This window comes from Schistocerca americana, chromosome 7 (genome assembly GCF_021461395.2).
Source record: "Schistocerca americana isolate TAMUIC-IGC-003095 chromosome 7, iqSchAmer2.1, whole genome shotgun sequence".
Classification (NCBI taxonomy): Eukaryota; Metazoa; Arthropoda; class Insecta; order Orthoptera; family Acrididae; genus Schistocerca; species Schistocerca americana.
The window spans coordinates 38,300,028-38,322,727 of record NC_060125.1 but is presented as its reverse complement, the minus strand read 5'-3'; positions in this window follow the sequence as shown (position 1 = coordinate 38,322,727).

Here is a 22,700-nt window from a genome sequence, read left to right as displayed (position 1 = left end):
TTACAGCTAAACAAGAGGCAGTGGTGCGTGAGTTATCAACGGACGAGATGTGTGGAATCCTATGGTATTTGTAATCTAAGGGGCTCAACATAATTATTACTAATTGCAGAATAACTTAATGGTACACAACTTGGGTTGATACTCCAGCTAAAATATATCTTCTCGCTTATCCCAATCGCACGAGCAAACGACCGTGCAGCGACACGTGGACTGTATCTTACGGCTGTTATTATGTTGGTTCCATCCCTCTCATAGGATGTTGTTCTTTTCAGGTGCAGTATTTCATTCTTCACGTTTCCAGTTTCTTGATTTTTTTATGTTTGGAAAGATATATCATGAGGCGTCAGCACGGTGAGGGTACTTTCACAACACGAAAGCAACGCTATTTAACAGTTTAGAGACTCTTGGCCCACACAAAAATTGTATCAACTCTTTCGACTACCGTATACCTGGTGGAAGCTTAAATGCAGTCACCAGCAAGACGCCTGGTCGCTGCAGCAGCAGAGAACAGACTGATGGGCTACACGTGCACAGGTGAACACACGAACCGTACCAAAGTCACATGTTTGCTTGGATCTGGTTCGATAGGGCAGACGTATGTGGAATATCTTCTCAACAGTGGTTTGCTGCACTGTTATATTATTACTGTCTGATCAAGTTCCAAACATATTGTGTCGTTCAAGCCCCCTTCTAAAGCTCTTTGCAATGCCACGGTAAAATTTGCACATGTTACCGATGATGGTGCCACTAAAGCGGAGTTACTAAATACAGTTTTCCGTAATTCCTTCACGAAAGAAGGCGAAGTAAATATTCCAGAATTCGAAACCAGAACAGCTGTTAGCATGAGTGACATAAAAGTAGATATCTTAGGTGTTGCGAAACAAATCACCTAAGAAAGGCAAGTCTTCCAGTCCAGATGGTAAACAATCAGGTTCCTTTCAGAGTATGTAGACACAATAGCGCCTTTCTTAGCAATCATATACAACCACTCACTTGACTAAAGATCTGTTCCTAAAGACTGGAAAGTAGCACAGGTCACAGCAATATTCAAGAAAGGAAATCGGAGTAACCCATTGAATTACAGACCCACATCACTGACCTCAATTTGCAGTAGCATTTTGGAGCATGTACTTTACTCGAACATTATGGATCACCTTGAAGAAAATGATTTATTGATACATAAGCAACATGGAATCAGAAAATGTCGTTCTCGTGCAACACAGCTAGCTCTTTATTCCCATGAAGTAATTAGTGCTGTCGACAAGGGATATCAGATCGATTCCATAATCCTAGATTTCAAATGGTTCAAATGACTCTGAGCACTATGGGACTCAACTGCTGCGGTCATTAGTCCCCTAGAACTTAGAACTAGTTAAACCTAACTAACCTAAGGACATCACAAACATCCATGCCCGAGACAGGATTCGAACCTGCGACCGTAGCGGTCTTGCGGTTCCAGACGATCCTAGATTTCCAGGAGGCTTTTGATACCGTTCCTCACAAACGACTATTAATCAAATTGCGTGCATATGGAGTATCGTCTCAGTTGTGTGACTGGATTCGTGATTTCCTCTCAAAGAGGTCACGATTCGTAGTTGTTGTTGTTGTGGTCTTCAGTCCTGAGACTGGTTTGATGCAGCTCTCCATGCTACTCTATCCTGTGCAAGCTTTTTCATCTCCCAGTACCTACTGCAACCTACATCCTTCTGAATCTGCTTAGTGTATTCATCTCTTGGTCTCCCTCTACGATTTTTACCCTCCACGCTGCCCTCCAATACTAAATTGGTGATCCCTTGATGCCTCAGAACATGTCCTACCAACCGATCCCTTCTTCTGGTCAAGTTGTGCCACAAACTTCTCTTCTCCCCAATCCTATTCAATACTTCCTCATTAGTTGTGTGATCTACCCATCTAATCTTCAGCATTCTTCTGTAGCACCACATTTCGAAAGCTTCTATTCTCTTCTTGTCCAAACTATTTATCGTCCATGTTTCACTTCCATACATGGCTACACTCCATGCGAATACTTTCAGAAATGACTTCCTGACACTTAAATCAATACTGGATGTTAACAAATTTCTCTTCTTCAGAAATGCTTTCCTTGCCATTGCCAGCCTACATTTTATATCCTCTCTACTTCGACCATCATCAGTTATTTTGCTCCCCAAATAGCAAAACTCCTTTACTACTTTAAGTGCCTCATTTCCTAATCTAATTCCCTCAGCATCACCCGACTTAATTAGACTACATTCCATTATCCTTGTTTTGCTTTTGTTGATGTTCATCTTATATCCTCCTTTCAAGACACTGTCCATTCGTAGTTATAGACGGTAAATCATCGAGTAGAACAGAAGTGATATCTGGCGTGGCGCAAGGTAGTGTCATAGGCCCTCTGCTGTTCCTGATTTACATAAATGATCTAGGTGATAATCTGAGCAGCCCATTGGATTGTTTGCAGATGATGCTGTAATTTACTGTCTAGTAAAATCATCAGACGATCAATTGCAATTACAAAATGATCTAGAGAGAATTTCTGTATGTCTACATCTACATCTACATTTATACTCCGCAAGCCACCCAACGGTGTGTGGCGGAGGGCACTTTACTTGCCACTGTCATTAACTCCCTTTCCTGTTCCAGCCGCGTATGGTTCGCGGGAAGAACGACTGTCTGAAAGCCTCCGTGCGCGCTCTAATCTCTCTAATTTTACATTCGTGATCTCCTCGGGAGGTATAAGCAGGGGGAAGCAATATATAGGAATACCTCATCCAGAAACGCACCCTCTCGAAACCTGGCGAGCAAGCTACACCGCGATGCAGAGCGCCTCTCTTGCAGAGTCTGCCACTTGAGTTTATTAAACATCTCCGTAACGCTATCACGGTTACCAAATAACCCTGTGACGAAACGCGCCGCTCTTCTTTGGATATTCTCTATCTCCTCCGTCAAACCGATCTGGTACGGATCCCACACTGATGAGCAATACTCAAGTATAGGTCGAACGAGTGTTTTGCAAGCCACCTCCTCTGTTGATGGACTACATTTTCTAAGGACTCTCCCAATGAATCTCAACCTGGTACCCGCCTTACCAACAATGAATTTTATATGATCATTCCACTTCAAATCGTTCCGCACGCATACTCCCAGATATTTTACAGAAGTAACTGCTACCAGTGTTTGTTCCGCTATCATATAATCATACAATAACGGATCCTTCTTTCTATGGTGCGAGAAGTGGCAATTGGCACTAAACAAAGAAAAGTGTGAGGTCATCTACATGGGTACTAAAAGAAATCCTATAAATTTTGGGAATACTATAAATCGCACAACTCTAAGGGCTGTAAATTCGACTAAAGACAAAGGAATTACAATTACGAGCAACTTAAATTGGAAAGACCACATAGATAATACTGTGGAGAGGGCGAAACAAAGACTGCGCTTTGTTGACAGATCACTTAGAAGATGCGACAAACCCACTAAAGACACAGCCAACAGTACACTTGTCCGTCCTCTGCTGGAATATTGCTGCGCGTTGTGGGATCCTTACCAGGTAGGATTGACGGAGGACATCAAAAAGTGCAAAGAAGGGCAGCTCGTTTCGTGTTATCGCGCAACACGGGTGACAGCACCACTGACATGATGCGCGAGTTGGCTTGACAGTCACTGAAACAAAGGCGATTTTCTTTGCGGCGAGATCTATTTACGAAATTTCAAACACCAACTTCCTCTTCCAGTGCGAAAATATTTTGTTGACACCCACCTAGGGAGGGATAAATGATCACCATAATAAAATAAAAGAGATCAGAGCTCGAACGGAAAGATTTAGGTATTCCTTTTTCCCACGCGCCATTCGAGAGTGAAATGGTAGAGAAGTAGTATGCAAATGGTTCGATGAACCCTCTGCCAGGCACTTAAGTGTGAATTGCAGAGTAACCACGTAGATGTAGATGCAGTGCTTAAAAAGCAAAGATATTTGAAGGTACTATGGATAATTTTTTGCTTCGTCTTCTGTGTACAAATGTCTTTGGCGGTCTAAAATGGTTTCTATTTTGTTTTGTGGTATGAAATGTGATTCCGTTTCGCTTTATTTATTTTGCTGCGCGTATCTCTTATTAACTGAGTATGAAAAATTTGTATGTATGTATGGTGTTCTTTGAAATGCTTTTGTGAAACGCGCTGTGTAAAACTAAATCTAAAATGTAGCACAGTTGTATGAAGTGTGGTGCCAGTGTGATATCGATGGTTGCGGTCTAACAGTGACAACCAGTGGGTGGCAGTGTCGTGCAGTGGACGCTCGTTCATATTGTGTAATCGTGCTAGACACAAAGACACGCAAGTTTTTTGGCCGCGTTTGTTTTTTTTTCTTTTGGACATGGTTTAAAATAAATTTCTACGTGTACATGAAACAAAACGTTAGAATGTGTGAATACTGTATCGTAGAGTACCATAAATAGCAGTGACAATGTACAAGCGAATGGACAGTGATCGACATTGCTAGAATCGAACTGTTAGCATGTAACTCAGATGCATTAACTAATGTCCTTTAAAATTATCATAGTCTTGCAACTCAATGAATTGCCGCGCACGTTAAAACATTATCTGACATTGTGGAGACTTTAAACGGTTTATGACGTGTAGTATTGTCTTCACCTAACCTGTGAATTCGCGGTCGTGATTTCCGATAGCGAATGGGCTGTAGTTTCACAACTGACGAGTCAGAATAAATTTTACACTATCTTAGAATTATTTACGGGGCATTTATGATAAAATCGTGTGTGTAAGGAATGTCGTAATTGCTCACATACGAACTCCGATAACTTCGTCTAACCGGCCTATGACCATATTCCCCGAAAGAGGACAAATCCATGGCAATTTCACAACTGAAGGAGCTGATTTAGCCTCACCACCAATACCAATAAGCTGCCGCAGATATCACACGGCATCGGCTACAACAACAACAACAAAATCTACAACACCTAGCGCTCTCCCACTGTAAAGATTTGAAGCACTTCATATAGTTTCAAATGTAATATATTCTTCTTTCGTGACGAACTTTTGTAATAATTGCTTTGCTTAAAAATAAAAGTAATTTCAGCGAAGTATATTACAGTCTGTATTGACATTGTTTATTGCACAGTTAACACTAGTCAATATATGTGCTACCTTTCTTTTTGGTTTTTGTTTTATTGTAGCTATAACTGCAAGTGGTTTGCGCTTTTTGGGGGGACGAGGAGTGGGCTGTTGCAATATACGTCTTCAGTGCGTTTATTATGCAAGTCTGGGGTGCAAGTGTGGGAAATTTGAACCTGACGGCTGTAAGCTAGGTAGACTGCGTTTACGACCAACAGGGCGCGACATTAACGGCACGATCATAGCCAAGTACGAGTTTGTTCGACTGTTGATTTACAGCTGAACCAAATAGCACCCTGTTTAATTATCGTGTATGAAATTTTTTGTATGATTTTTTTGTATTAAGTATTCTCTTGGAGTTCGCCGAAACACTGACGTGGTTACGTCAGCCAACTTTGGAAGTAGTACCGGTTCTTTTGAGTTTAAATAACCGAAATTCACGGTCAGAATTACAGAAAGCAGATTTCTGAGAAACGTGTTCTTCACATGTGACTCATTTAGTGACAAGGCAGTGTAAGACAGTAGGTTATGACGAAGTTTAGTCGTTTTCTTCACAGGTGGTGTCATAAATTGCTGGCTATATACGCTAAAAATTACGCGCGCGCATTACAAAATTCGCCACATAGGCTGTTATAACTTTGAGAACACAAACGATATATTTACTTCTTCAGGATACATTTCCGAAACGTTTCGTAGATAACTCACTCTGTGTTGTACACAAAACTTCTTTTATGAGTTGGTCTTTTCAGGCGTTTGCGTAATGGAATTGTTTGTTGAGGCAGTGGAATGATTTAGGCAGTTGTGCCCTGGTATATTTCTTTAAAATGCCACTGGCGCAGACATCTTCGTCCTCGGCGTTTCTTCACCATTAGGAAAACTGTGACACGGCTGTGCAGCGAAAACAAGTGGTCCTGCTCACGTCTTTTAACAGCAGGTCGCTTTTTTATATGACTACATGCCAGACTAGTGAAAGTGTTAGACTCTCTAGCGAGCCGAGGGGGCCGAGCGGTTCTAGGCACTACAGTCTGGAACCGCGCGACCGCTGCGGTCGCAGGTTCGAATCCTGCCTCGGGCATGGATGTGTGTGATGTCCTTAGGTTAGTTAGGTTTAAGTAGTTCTCAGTTCTAGGGGACTGATAACCTTAGAAATTAAGTCCCATAGTGCTCAGAGCCATTTGAACCCATTTTTGAAAGTGTTAGACTCTCTACTTTTCAGTATTGCAGTGCTGCAGATAAATCCGTGGATTTTAAAATCTTTAAAGGTATTTTGTGTAGGGAACTGAGAGAATATGGAGTCCTCATAAATCGACAACGGAAGTTGGCGCTGAACACCATTACGAAAGGTGCTTCGTAAATCTGTTTCCAAAAGCTCCCCGGGCGGAATATTTATTGACATTTCAATGAATTACAAACATCAGCTGCGTGCGGTGCGTTGATAGAAATCAACGGGGAGAGTTGAAAACGTGTGCCCGACCGGGATTCGAACCCGGAATTTCCTGCTAACTAGGCAGGCGCTCTAACCTATAAGCCACCGAGAACACAGGAATTAGTGCAGCTGCGCGGACTCGTCCCAAGCACGCCCCCCAGCGGACCCACACTCTCAACTTACTCCACACACAAAGAAAGTAGTGCTCCCCGCCCATTAATCTCAATGCTCGTGGCAAGTCCTATTCCCGCATGAGTTCAAGCATGTGTGTGCATCCTCACAGAAATGATCGTTGGCTTGTGATTGCCGCATTTATATTGTATGATGTCTGTTCGTACGGACATGCCCGAATGAATAGACACCATACACCTAGAATATTTGTTACCCGGTTGCTTTGTAACGCTATAGAAGGAATGGAAGTCGTACCGTGCAGTCATATGGCACTCAGCTGCTGACGTGAATCCTGGCAGTAAGATGGTATGTATGTGTCAGTCAGTTGTACGAATCGGCCCAGTAAGAAGCATCGACGTGGGGACGTGACAGAATGGCAGAAAGTAGGTATCGGGTTTGATCGTGCTCATAATCGCACTGCGGTTTTGTCAAATATCGACATTCTAAGGAAGAGTTCGACAACCGCAAAAAAAGGCAACATAGCGTTCATGTCGGAGGCAGTCCGAGAGGGGCTTAGGCCACGCCCATCGCGGCGCGGCCTTGCTATAGGCCTACACTGTACGTCTCATGACTGCGACCACCTGTGACAAGCCTGCAGGAGGGGAGTCAGCGAGGTTCTGGGACGTACCGACATGGCTGTGGAACCGTGCTGGCTCTACTATTGTGGCCAGCTGCCCGAGGCTTCTCAGTTGAGGACCCACGCCGCGAACAGCCCGATCGAGGCGGTCCGCTCCCACAGACCGCCACGGGAGTCCGGAAGACTCTCCTGGTGCTCCTCGAACCGTGCACGTATTCCGTAATCTGCGGGACACATTTTATTGTCCTGCTAGTAGATGCCGTCTCGCCGAGGAAAAAATAAACTGCATGTAGCGGTGGACAAGATCCCGAGTGATTAATGCAAACTTGAGTTGATACATTGTCCAGAATGACGACATCACACTGGAAGTACCACGAAAACATTCCATAAACCGTAACTCTTCCTCCTACAGCTTAGACCCTTATGACGATTGTTGCAGGAACGTACGTACCCACGGCCATCTATCCGATGGAGTATAAAACATGATTCTTCTGAAAACGGCACCTGTCACCACTCCGCGGTCGTCGAGTTGCGATATTGACGGGCAAACTGCAGCTTTCGTGGCCGATGAGTAGCAGTCAGTATGGGTACACGAACACGGCGCCTGGTGTGGAGACCTACACAGAGCAGTGTTCGTCGAGGAGACACAGCTGGCAGCTCCTCGGTTCATCTGGGCGGCCAGTTGCTCGACAACTGCGTGTCTGCTCGCCCGTGCACTTTCATCTGTGGTCCGCGCTGCATCACAGTTGCATCGGCGACGATTCTGGATAGCGCCTTTTTTCCATGCACGACTTGCTTTAGCCACAGTGGCACGCGAACATTTACGAACACAGCCGTACGAAAATACTTCCACACTCGGCCCGAAAGCCGACGATAACGGCCTTTTGAATGTCAGACAAATCGCTCCGTTTCCGCATTGCGACAACGACTCTGGCAGCTTCCTCCGGACACCCTTTATATGCCCTCCACTGGTAATGTTTCCACTTCAGCTCTGTGAGTGGTCACAACAATCTAACTGCAGCATATAAGAACGCCCGCAGCAGACAAGCAGTTCGATGGCACTGTGCACTCGTCTCACTATTGTGCTGTGTATCTGATGCTAAAGTGTGTGTCGAGTTTTACTAGTCAGTCACTGTCGTTGAGTCCGTTTCAGAGTACTGTTGCAGTTGACGAGTGGTATAAGTTCCCGTTGTGCACCGTATGTACAAGTCTTAGAAGTGTTCACTTTAGTATTTTGTGTTACAGTTCTCTGTTCAAATATTCGTTAGTACTGAGTCTGAGCAGCGTGTCTACTCATATGGAGCACTGGGGTGGACTTATGAGACCACCGCTCCCCTGCGGCACAGTTGTTACTTGATCGCTGTTCGGGTTGATTCAGCAGCCACTACCCATGGGTTTTATGCAACCCGCAGCGCATTAAAACACCACGCTCAATATGCTCCCGCTCGCTACGCGCGAACTATTAGTCCATCCGAAGAAAATGAAGAGGTATATTCGTGTAGGAAATGTAATGTAGTTGATTTTTTTTTACCAGGACACGTTTTCGGTACAGGCCGTAGTCTTAGAATTATTGGAGAAAAACCTGCAAAAATTAACTTCAAACACGTTTTTCTTAAATAATTCAAAACTGTGACCTCCAGCGAAAATGTATCACAGTAGAACATTTAAGAAACTAAATTACCTACAAAAACGTCCTGTAGGACTAATAGTTTACGTTTACTGAGCGAGGGAGTATCAAGTCTCTGAAAGCATTTCTGGTTGCATAAACCTTATTAGTAGGGCCAGCTCTAAGACCCTGTATAGCTGAAACTATTCCGACGACCGAAGTATCAAACAGAACCTTGCCACAGCTGGGTCGATCAAGGAAAGTCAAGCTGTTCCTTAATTAATTGTCTGTGCTTTGCTTGTATTAATTGTGCACCCTGATCCCCTCCTTAGATCGTACACAACACACACCGTGAATGAAGCTGTGCGATTTGTTGATCTGCCAACGTAGACTGTCAAAATTATCTACCACTCGCAGCTATGTAACAAGTTGTAAGAACAGTGGTCGTATTGAGATCCTGCCCAACAGAGACCGAACTCGTTAGTACCCCTTTTCAATGCCGGCCGAAGTGACCGAGCGATTCTAGGCGCTACAGTCTGAAACCGCGCGACCGCTACGGTCGCAAGTTCGAATCCTGCCTCGGGCATGGATGTGTGTGATGTGTTTAGGTTAGTTAGGTTTAAGTAATTCTAAGTTCTAGGGGACTGATGACCTCAGAAGTTAAGTCCCGTAGTGATCAGAGCCATTTGAACCAACACCTTGTCAAGATAATCGGTTTCAAGCTCAACAGGAACTGCTGCTGTCACGAATGCATGTCAAACTCACCGGTTTCAAAACTGAAACATTTCTAATCGGGTACCTCGCAAAACACCATTTCTCGTAGAGGTACAGTAATCTACACGCCTTCAGTGAATCAAACAGCACAGAAACTTAACCGTAGCTGAGGAAGGTGTGTCGTGTGGTTCCACGAGTCGCGATTTTACCGCTTTCAAAGGATGCCAGGCGCTGAATGCACCGGCGTTCCGGCGAGGCTATTAATGTGCCTTCGGTGGAGGGTATAATTCAAACCTAAGGTGGTGGTCTGGTGTGGTGGATGTTTTTTCGTACCATGACTCATTGCACTCATTCAGATTTCCGTGAACATAAAACAGGATGTTTATTTCAACAAACTCGGTGACCAGGTGTTGCCCTTCATTGTACATCTTCGTGATGAGTATGGCCACAGCCGTGTTGAAGGAGCTGTATGCATACGTCATTCATCTGAAGAATATTAAAGGACAATATCACACCGCGACTGGCCCGCAAAATTATCCGATGGTAATCCCATACGAAATGTGTGTGACTCTTTTGAACAGCGCTGGGTAACAGCATTGAAAATTGCCGCAGTTTGGTAGCTCTACAGAATCTAACTATCAAAGGATTGGTTCAGCTGGCTATGGCCTACCTGATGAAGCACCTATCAAGGCTAGAGGCGATGCTACACAGTATTAGCGTGATGTCTCGTGGCGGTACTAAGTTTTTGCGCTTGCTTGTTTACAATGCATGAATAGGTTCAAGTGAATAAGTGCACCTGTGTGACAGAGAATGGGTGATCCAAGCGATTTTCATTCGACATCTTCATTTATTTTCTTACGCAACTGAAAGCATAAGAAGGACATTTACGAATGGTTTTCTAACAGAATGAAAATTTTCACACGCTCCATGATGAAAAGTGTATTCTACAGTAGGTGAACTTGTGCCAAATATCAAGCATTTGTGGTGATCTCACTGTATCTATGTTCACACGACCTCACATAAATAATGCGGTTAGAAGAGTATATAATGAAAAAGAAACGAGTTGTCACTGTAATCATTGTATCTCGATAAAAGGTAGTTTTTTTTTTTTTTTTTTTTTTTTTTTTTATGGAACTTTGTATTCCCGCGTACGCGCCAATAACACGCGCTTGTGTTCTTTGTTTCACGTACGTCAGCGGACCCTCAATCTTTGATATGTATGTGAGGCTGTTGCTCAATGAAACTGTAAAGCGCCGCTTCTGATACAGCACGAAGAAGTAAGTTTTAAATTACCGTATCTAAGTAGGCGAATTTACAGTTAACATATTCATTTCTTATCTAGGGACTTTAAATGTACACTCAGCCAAACTGAGATTTATCTTTATTAAGTGTAATCAGATTAAAATCACCATATGGGGTAGGTATATGGAGAATAGAAAAGTAAACAGCTTGCGCTTTTCTCGCGTGGTATCCTACCAACCGTGGGTGAAGAGCAACGGACAGATCCGCCAAAGACTTGTTAAGCAACAGAACCCAGTACGTTGTCCTCGACGGCGAGTGTTCATCAAATGCAAGGGCATTGTCGCCCCAGGGAAGTGTGGCGCAGCCGCTCTTCTTTTCTGTAAACATAAATGATCTGACGGACAGTGTGTCTACCGACGTGGCAGTACTGTATAGAAAGGTTACATCTCTCGAGTGATGTAGGAATATAGAGGATGATGTGGATAGAGTTTCTATTTGGTGTGAGGAATGGCAGCTTTCTCTAAATGTAGAAATATTTAGGTTAATGCAGATGAGTATGAAAAACACTCCCGTAATGTTAGAGGGCAGCATTAGTAGTGTACTGCTTCACATAATCACGTTGATTTAATGTCTGTGCGGAGCTTTGCAAAGCGACATGACACGGAACGAGAGTGTAAGTCGGTTGTAAGGAAAGCGAGTGATCGACTTGGTTTTAGTGAGAGAATTCTAGGGGAATAAAGGTGTTTTTTGAGTACAGCTCGAGTCTTTGGGATTCCCATCAAGCCATATTAAAGGAAAATATCGAAGTAATGAAGAGGCGCACTGCTAGATTCTTTTGATCAACCAGCGAGCTTTACGGAGATGCTCCGCGATGTGAAATGGGAATCACTGCGGGGAACACAACGTTCTTTTCAAAAGCACTGTTCAGAAACTTTAGAGAACTGGCATTTGAAGTTGATTGCAATACGACTCTACTGCCGCCAACGTACATTTAGCGTAAGGACCACAAACATAAGAGAGGTTACGTCTCGAACGGATGCATTTGTACAGTCGTTTTCTCCTCGCTCTATTTGCATGAAGATTAGGAAAGGAAATTATTAGTAGCGGTACAAGGTATCCTCCGCCACGAACCATACGATGGCTTGCCGAGTGTGTATGTAGATCTACATAAAAAGGGAAATAAAATGGTTTTTGAAAATAAAATCCCGTGGAAGGTATTTGGACAAATTTGTGAGGGAGGAAAATGGGGAGGAAGAAAGAACAGGGAGCTCAGGGAGATACGTGATGAAAACATATGTGATGTGGACATGAAAGCGTAAGCCAAGACAAGAAGACTGGGATGGGCCGGCCACCTCTACAGAAGAGAGAAAGGGTCAGTATTGAGAGAACTGTCACATAAGAAACCCGATGGACGGAAGCCTAAAGGCGGAGAGACAAGATGGGAAGGATGGATCTTGAGATACTTGGAGAAATGGAAAAAAATGTTAAGGACAGAACGCTTTGAGCGAGAGGCTACTTGACGGTTGCTCGTGCCATGGTGGTCAGGCTGCTAGTAACAGGGTCGAGATCTGGTGGGAGTAAAGAATTTATCGATAGTATTCGGTCTACGAGGGGAAGAAAGATGATGGCGTTACGTTGTTGATTACTAAAGTTAAAATGCAAACGTCTCCTCTATACCTCGCTGAGGTGCTGATGGTGATCCGCTGCCGGATGTGGACGTCAGACTTGGAGGTGGTTATTTTTTCTTTTAGGCGGGATTAGGACGTGCGCCGCCACCTAATTACATCCCCGTGCCTACTCCTCGTCTGCCACAATCATGAATGACAGAAACGCAACACCAAGCCTCCACACACTCTCATTAATTACCTACAATTACAGACACACGTAAGTCGTAATTCTCACACTTCATGAGGCAAAGGTGACATTGTCCACTAAGAAAAGAGAATCTTTACTATGAGACCTTTATTGTGGGATACCAGATAAGGTGCCGCAAAACATTAGCATATGTTATCTAGCGATAACGACTTCGTTACAGAGTTACAAATAGTTCATGAAATTTGTTTGAAGTTGCGCGTGGCCACGCTACAAGTCTCATCATTGAGTGCTTGTTTCCTTGTTTTGCTTTACTCTTTCTTTCCCGCTCTATTATGGTCCAGAAAATCCTTCCAGAAAAGCAGGATTAGTTGATAGTGATGAAATTTATGTCAATCATTATTCCGTAGAAGTTTCTGGTTTAGCCGGCCGATGTGGCCGAGCGGTTCTAGGCACTACAATCTGAAACCGCGCGACCACTACGGTCGCAGGTTCGAATCCTGCCTCGGGCATGGCTGTGCGTGATGTCCTTAGGTTAGTTAGGTTTAAGTAGTTCTACGTCCTAGGGGACTGATGACCTCAGAGGTTAAGTCCCATAGTGCTCAGAGCCATTTTTTTCTGTTTTATAAAGTGAAAATGTATTGGTCGTTAAGACATGCTTTGCATGCTGAAGGCACATGTTCATTTATTTGAGAATAGGTATTCGAAAGCATATCTGCAATTTCAACTGATAAACAAAGACAGCCACGTAGAGTAGGCCCCAACAGCCAGTAGGGAGTAGATAACAAGTTTGTATGCGTGGCCATGTGCTATGGAGAAAGAAGAGGAATGGAGGGGAATTGTCGTAGGGGGAATACAGTAATATTGTAGGAGTGGTAAAAACAAAAAGCGATCGATTATGGTTGAGTTATAAACCCAAATTGTTTTTACAAAATGTTGTTTGTTACAACCGTTGTATTACCTCAGTATTTAATAAGTAGGTAATAAATAACTACTTAAGATTTTCTAGTACGATCACTAGCGAGGGGCGCCACATAGTAGTGAAACGAACGGGTGCACAAGATTATTTGAATTTAGCGCGCAGTCAGCGGTGACCACAATCTAGCACATCTAGCCAATTGCTGCCCTGCTCATCCCGTGATTCCACCGAGTTGTTGCCTCGCTTGTCGCTTATCGCTTCACGAGTCTGGTGTTCGCTTGCGGACTGAGCCAAAATGACGCACTTGTTTGGAGAAATCAATACGCTCAACCTTGGCTTGTAAGGAAATATGGTGAACAATTTTACAGCGCAAAATATGGTTGCCAGTCTTCTTGGCAAATTAGAGCTTTAAAACATGCAGTATGAATTTGGATTTCTTCGGTGTTCTACATCTACATCCATACTCCGCAAGCCACCTGACGGTGTGTGGCGGAGGGAATCTTGAGTACCTCTATCGGCTTTCCCTTCTATTCCAGTCTCGTATTGTTCGTGGAAACAAAGATTGTGGGTATGCCTCTGTGTGAGCTCTAATCTCTATGATTTTATCCTCATGGTCTCTTCGCGAGATATACGTAAGAGGGAGCAATATACTGCTTGACTCCTCAGTGAATAATGTTCTCGAAATTTCAACAAAAGCCCGTACCGAGCTACTGAGCGTCTCTACTGCAGAGTCTTCCACAGGAGTTGGTCTATCATCTCCGAGGAGGAGGAGGAGCAGCAAGAGGAGGAGTGTTTCCTTTTGTTTAGAAATCTAGTTGAACTCACGGGGGCTTAAGTCAGGGGAGTGCAGTAGGTTGTATAGCACTTAGCAGCCCCATCAGTCAAACAAATCAGTAACAGCTTGCACTGTACTTGCTTGAGCATTGTCCTGAAAAACGATGCGCAAATACTGCAGAAAGCGTCACCACTTTTGTCTCTGAGCTGGTCGTAGGCTGTGCTCCCTTAATGAACAGCATAGATAGAGAAGTTATGAAACTTTCTGCAGGACCTGACCATTATTTTACAGGACAATACTCAAGCACGTACAGTTTGTTACTGGTTTGTTTGACTGATGGGGCTGCTAAGTGCTATACCACCTACTGCACTCGCCTGACTTAAGCTCTAGTGAGTTCAACTCGTTTTCTAAACTGAAGGAAACACTTCACGGCATTCGCTTCAGAACTGCCACAAGTTCGTCGGGCAATAGACCGCGCCGCTTGAACTGTCAACACAACTGGCACTGCTAAGAGTGTCCTACGACTGCCACATCGCTAGCAACGCGTTACACACAATGCTGGTGACTACTTTGAAGGTCAGTAAAACTTTGAAACACGTATCTATTTTGTACGAGCTGTAAATATATAGTTGCCACTATTAAAGTCCAAACCCTCGTATATATTCTCTTGATACTAAAACGGACTCGATAACCAATTCAACTTCAACTTTCTCTATAGTATTTTCCCGCTTGACAAACTATGAACGGGCTGTTAGACGTGGAAATATCTAATAAATTTAATGCCGATAAACTACCTGGATAACAGACCGCAGAGAAGTTGATATACAGTTTCCAAATTAAATCCTCAATAAAAGCGAAGTCTCTCTTGTTTGTCGTAAAATAATGCGTAGTTGTGTTACAGCGCTGTCTCCATAGCGACCGGTAGAAGTGGCGTGGTCAAAACGCTGACCCATTCGGCGACGCAATATCATCTAGTGTGGCAGATGGGACGATTTACAGATAAGGATGCGATCTGCACACACAGCTGTCGTGACCAATGCAACAAACGTGTTCGTTAAATGGTTCGGAACTGTTTTTATCTTAGAACAGCTCCACCCAACCCGTATCAATTGCAGTCGACTTCGTTCCATAATCAGATTAATGCAAGATAGTAAGCTCCATTCTATACACAAGGTACAAAAATTTTGTGAAGTACTATTTACCTTTTTTGCATTGTGAATTCTGTGTGAGCTTGAACTGTGAACTCGAATTATAAGTGTGCTTTAATGTAACTGCTCATTCGTGACACATTACTTCACATATAGGGGTGGAAAAATGGTTCAAATGGCTCTGAGCACTATGGGACTTAACATCTTAGGTCATCAGTTCCCTAGAACTTAGAACTACTTAAACCTAACCAACCTAAGGACAGCACACAACACCCAGCCATCACGAGGCAGAGAAAATCCCTGACCCCGCCGGGAATCGAACCCGTGAACCCGGGCGTGGGAAGCGAGAACGCTACCGCACGACCACGAGATGCGGGCTATAGGGGTGGATGCGAGAGTATATGATGAAGTGAAGTTGGAACCCTTGGATGAAGATACCGTTGTTATTGCAAAGGAGGAATGTGAACTGAAAGCTATAGCTAGAGTGTTAATAGAACAGAGACGAAACTGAAGAGAGAGATATGCGATATTTTACTGCAGATCGACAACATCGTCAATGAACAGTCTGTTGTTGTTGTGGTCTTCAATCCTGAGACTGGTTTGATGCAGCTCTCCATGCTAATCTATCCTGTGCAAGCTCCTTCATCTCCCAGTACCTACTGCAACCTATATCCTTCTGAATCTGCTTAGTGTATTCATCTCTTGGTCTCCCTCTACGATTTTTACCCTCCACGCTGCCCTCCAATGCTAAATTTGTGATCCCTTGTTGCCTCAGGACATGTCCTACCAACCGATCCCTTCTTCTAATCAAGTTGTGCCAAAAACTTCTCTTCTCCCCAATCCTATTCAATACCTCCTCATTAGTTACGTGGTCTACCCATCTAATCTTCAGCATTCTGCTGTAGCACCGCATTTCGAAAGCATCTATTCTCTTCTTGTCTAAAATATTTATCGTCCATGTTTCACTTCCATACATGTCTACACTCCATACAAATACTTTCAGAAACGACTTCCTGACACTTAAATCTGTACTCGATGTTAACAAATTTCTCTTCTTCAGAAACGCTTTCCTTGCCATTTCCAGTCTACATTATATATCCTAGCTATTTCGATATATCTGATTAGTGAGTATTTGCATCCCTCAATCACCGCTGAGGTAGTATCCTCGCTTCTGAAATGATCGTTAAATTCTGAATTAAGGGTTTCACCTCGCTGTAAGTTTTCATAATTTTCAGCACCAAAGTAATCAGCAAGACATCGAATGCAGTGGTGAAATCTTTTATTGTCTATTAATACAACCAGATATTCACATTCATATTTCACTTAGCATGAATGTATGTAAACCGCGTTGTATAGTGTACACTATATGATAAAAATGTGAAGCACTCAGAAAGTGGTGTGGCCGCACACTTACGACATCGTAGCGCCTACTGCTTCGGCATCCTACTTTACGTCAAGCCATCGCGGGATGCCTGCATCACAGGGCTTATGTTCACCAGGAAAACCTACGTGGTATGTGTTGTCAAAACAAAGACTTACTGGCGGCCACAACACAACACCCCACCAGCTCTCTACCAACGGCCGCCAAGGACAGCTACCTGTTTGCGGAACCTGCAGAACAGCTTCACCCAATGTCACAGCTAGCCTAGGAACTACTTTGCTACGCTGGGCACGTGATCGCAGATAGTTCCGGCAGATACGTCCGACAACGGGCTTTATAAGGAGGCGCAGTGCCGGCAAAAGCCAGACCGACGCACCGCTCGGAAGAATACAGAGCTGCCTCCCCGGCAGCCACGGCCAGACGCCTCTTCTAGCTGGCCCATCTCTCGGTATAGTCGACGAACCTCTTGACGTGTTTGTGTCCGCTCCCCATGAAGAGTCGGGTCTTTATTATTATTATTATTATTATTATTATTTGTTATTTTGTATTTGTGTAGCTCCGTGGTTGGGATCGAGTCGGTTGTTCTTTTGGATGTTGTATTGTTGTTCGGTTTTGGTGAGTCGAATAAATTGTTTTAGGACTTCCGCACTTCTATTCTACTAGCTCAAATACTTCAGAAAGGAAGGAAAATTCAAGACTTAGAGGGTAAGCGATGTTATTTCAGTGATTAAAAGAAATCGACTCAGATATACAAAGAACTTTGCAGTATGAGCCACTTACCAGTAAGATTTGTTCTCCCCTCTAACCTGGATTGCATACAGCGATTCGGTTGCGAAAGATGTCATGAAGCTGTCGTATTCTCTCCTGCAGAAATCTTGCCCACAACTACTGAAATTCGGTTCTAGACGCTTCAGTCTGGAACCGCGCGACCGTTACGGTCGCAGGTTCGAATCCAGCCTCGGGGATGGGTGTGTGTAGTGTCCTTAAGTTAGTTAGGTTTAAACAGTTCTAAGTCTAGGGGATTGATGACCTCAGATGTTAAGTCCCATAGTGCTTAGAGCCATTTGAAACATTTTGATCCATCTTGAATATTGGCACAGGGGCGTTATTGACGTCCAAGCTGGTGCCATAAATGTTCTTTTGGGGGACAGATCTGGGCATCTTGCTTTCAATGGGAGTGCCTGCACATCACGCAGACAGTTCATAGAGATAAGTGTTATTTCTGGACGAGCATTTCTCTACTGAAAACTTACACAACGTAAACGTTGGGTGAGAGGTGATACATGAGAGGTCAGGATATGTCTGATTTACCGTTGTGATGTCAGAGTTTACTCAGTCATCAGGCATGACCTGAAGCCACATTCGATGGCTCCCCGCGCCACGATGCTAGGATGTAACACCACTGTGTCTTTCCAAAACACTAGAAGAATAAGGCTCTACCAGGTCGCTACTGTACTCGCCGACGAGGATCATCAGAGGTACTGCAGAACTGCAGTTCATTGCTAAAAGCAATGCGACGCAATTCGTCATCAGTCTGTGGTTTCCGGTCACGGTGCTGCTCCAAACGCAGCCGCTGCGCTGTGGTGTGAACGCCAGCCCACGTCTGGGATGGTAATTCCCTAGTCCAGGTCCTGCTAGTCTGCAGACACAGAATATAGCAGGCAGGACATTACTTACTTATAGACGTGAGGTACGGACTTGAAATGGTTGCGAAGTGCTTTGCGCACAATGCGGCAATCACCTTTTGTGGTGGTAAGACGCGGTCGAGAGGAACCTTGACGCCGAGTATGCGTGTCATTACGGTTCCACGAAGCCCTACAACGGACCACTGTCACATCCGAATCCACCACAAATATAGGTACTGCGCGGTTCTACCAGGCCCCCAAATGGTGGTCCACGACGAGGCTAGTAGCAAACACGGTCAAGTGCTGATGACGCTCGCTGGCACAAATACGTGGCATCTCCGTGTCCTCCACGGTGATGACTAATCATCTAACGCTTTTCACTCTCCTTATGTACGCTACCGGGCCTGACATCAACGCGAAACACGAACAGCGCTAATGCACTCTGATAGTTATTACACCTGTCACAGAGAATTGTGTCTCTAATGCTTTACGTACCTGCACGTATATGTGCAAGAAGTTACGCTGACATAGTTAGACCATGTATTTTGGGTGCTTCAGTCGGGCACTTTATTTTACCTTTAACAACAGTATTTTGCATTTCTCATATGTGAACTTAATGTCCCATTTCGTAATTAGGTGAGTTTCTATCAACTGTTTATCGGTTGTCACAACCTCCCCCCCCCCTCTCTTTCTTTCTGTCTCTATCAGCATATTTGTCGCTCCTCTTTCTCCAGCTACTCATCTTCTCTTCATGTGGGTTAATGAATGATGTGATAATTAACTCAAAGTAAAATGTGAGAAGGTGTACTATACGACAGCTGATGAAAGCTGTGTTTCTAGACTTGTAATCCTGTAAATCTGTTTAGTAGCTTACTCAGTCAACGGAAGCACTGCGTAAGACTATACCAAATATAACGGCCTTCGGAGTCTGTTTAGTAGCTTACTCAGTCAACAGAAGCACTGCTTAAGACGATACCAAATATAACGGCCTTCGGAGTTACCTATAATGTGTACCTCAAATACCTAGTGATTTATATTAACGTTTAAAAACGTCAAAAGCGACGCAGGTGAGGCTAAGACTATCAATTTGATATGAGACACATGGGGTCGAAAATGTCGAGAAAAACCACAAAGGTGGATGAAAAACGTCGAACATGTGACGTCAGAGGATAACGTAGCTCACCGCCCGTGCAGAAGTTGTGACTGTCGGTCCTACCGTCGCCGGCAGTGGGGCGGTGCTAAGCGTCGCTCCTCTAGGGTACCGTGCATTCATTCTTACATTATCTGATGTGCTACGACAGTGCCCGTGGTAGTGGTGATCCAATACTACGATGAATCGATTTACAATCGAGGAAACCCAGTAGCCCCACTGTGCGATGTGTAGCACTGGCTCCTAGCAGCGAGAGTAGGATCGACAAGGCGGACCGGTGAACGGGCGATGAGGCACGTCATCCGTGTAAATTTAGACGATATAGAAGTAAAAGTTGTGTGTACCCAAAGAAGTACAGGTGCGAAGAACGAGAGTATTATGAAAGTAAGAATGGGAGAGAGAAATTTGAATAAATGCATAGAAGAAAGTATGTGGGGGAGATACAAGGATCAATAAGGACGAAGTATGAGACAGACATAGTAGTTGTACAGAAGTTAGGACGGAACAGATAATGCAGAAAGAGTAAGAGAGATAGAAAATAGTGTGAGAGGAAAGAAAAAATGAGAAATACCAATGGAGTACAAAATGAGAGACGAAGAAAGAGATAAGCAATGGAAGCGCCGATGCTATAGATTTTGCTCTTGTCCTTGTAATACGATTACATACAAACGATATTTCAGGTTCCTGCTAATTTAAGAAACTCTGCAAATGCTGGTGACTTTGGACGCGCTGGTAACGCCCTTATAAACGCAGCCAGCGAGGCCCTGTCGGCACGCGGTGGGGGACCTGGGGTGTTTACACAGGTGTGTAATCTGCTGCTCGGCTGAATGCGCTCCTCGGCCCCGGCCGCCGGACGTCGCTTATCTGGGCCTCAGGAGGCGGGGCTGCCAGTAAACAGGGAGCAGGGAGCTGGCCGAGCACAAACGTCCACTGCGAGGAACGTCAGCGCCGCCGTCGGGGGCAACAAAGAAAAAAAAAAAAAAACACCGTATCGCACATGTGCGTAACTCACAGGTGAAACACCGACAGACTAGAAGCACGTAATCCTCGTGCACTTATACCGGTGCCCGCGTTTATCAAGACAAAATATTCAATGTAGAAAAGAAGTGGTTCCTTGCCACCGATACCTCTCAAAACTTCCGCGGTCTTCCTTATCCTTTTACTATTATTTACGACACGGAGGCTCAGGATAAACTTTCTTTCCCAGCGAAAACTTAAATCAATACTTCTTCCCAGCATATTTGCGCTCAGAATGACATTCACTGCTCGAACTCATTACAGGTGTTCCTCACGATATTTCTCTGTTAATCCTTCTTAGACGACGCATTGCTAACCAGACACAGCCAGTACATTCAGCTGCCAAGCGTCCATATCTCCTACGTACCGACCAAACACCGGGTACTGACAGTGTATACGGTGCGCGATGTCCCAGTAAGTTACACTGTTACCACCTGCGTGTGCGTAGATCGCCATCCGTTACCAGAGTATTGCCTCTAAATTACTTAACATTAGTTGACCTTATAATTAAATTTTCTTCAAGACATTTAAGTCTCATCTTTATCTACGATATTGACGTAAACTTAATGAATGATTTATAATTTGTGCTACAGCTTGGACTTGAACCCGGGTCTCCATGCTTACTAGGTAAAAATACTGACCACTACAGCACTGTGGCTAACATTGCTGCACGAACTACCCACGTCCAATGCCCTCCTCACCACAAACTTCAAATCATATCTTCAGCTTATTTTAAATGTCTCAAGGAAAATTTAATTATAAGATCTACATGATCACCGAAGGTACAGGATTTCCCCATTATTTCCAAAGCTGGAAAGTCCTGGCAATAGTGACGATTAGGGGGAAAATAAGCTCGACGTATGAATTGAATTTCGCGTTTGGGAGGCCACTGGACTTGTGCAGTCCGTGCAGCAGTGTTAGCCGTAATGTCATATAATGGTCAGCATCTACATCTACATCCATACTCCGCAAGCCACCTGACGGTGTCTGGCGGAGAGTACCTTGAGTACCTCTATCGGTTCTCCTTTCTATTCCAGTCTCGTATTGTTCGTGGAAAGAAGGATTGTCGGTATGCCTCCTTGTGGGCACTAATCTCTCTGATTTTATCCTCATGGTCTCTTCGCGAGATATACGTAGGAGGGAGCAAGATACTGCTTGACTCCTCAGTGAATGTATGTTCTCGAAATTTCAACAAAAGCCCGTACCGAGCTACTGAGCGTCTCTACTGCAGAGTCTTCCACTGGAGTTGGTCTATCATCTCCGTAAAGCTTTCGCGATTACTAAATGATACTGGTACGAAGCGCACTGCTCTCCGGTGGATCTTCTCTATCTCTCCTATCAACCCTATCTGGTACGGATCCAACACTGCTGAGCAGCATTCAAGCAGTGGGCGAACAAGTGTATTGTAACCTACTTCCTTTGTTTTCGGATTACATTTATGTAGGATTCTTCCAATGAATCGCAGTCTGGCGTCTGCTTTACCGACAATTAATTTTATATGGTCATTCCATTTTAAATCACTCCTAATGCCTACTCTCAGATAACTTATGGAATTAACTGCTTCCAGTTGCTGACCTGCTATATTGTAGCTAAATGATAAGGGATCATTGTTTCTATGTATTTGCAGCACATTACACTTGTCTACATTGAGATTCAATTGCCATTCCCTGCACCATGCGTCAATTCGCTGATCATCCTGCATTTTAGTACAATTTTCCATTGTTACAACCTCTAGATATACCACAGCTTCATCCGCAAAAAGCCTCAGTGAACTTCCGATGTTATCCATAAGGTCATTTATGTATATTGTGAATATCAACGGTCCTACGACACTCCCCTGCGGAACACTTAATATCACTCTTACTTCGGAAGACTTCTCTCCATTGAGAATGACATGCTGCGTTCTGTTATCTAGGAACTGTCCAATCCAATCACACAATTGCCCTGATAGTCCATATGCTTTTACTTTGTTCATTAAACGACTGTGGGGAGCTGTATCGAACGCCTTGC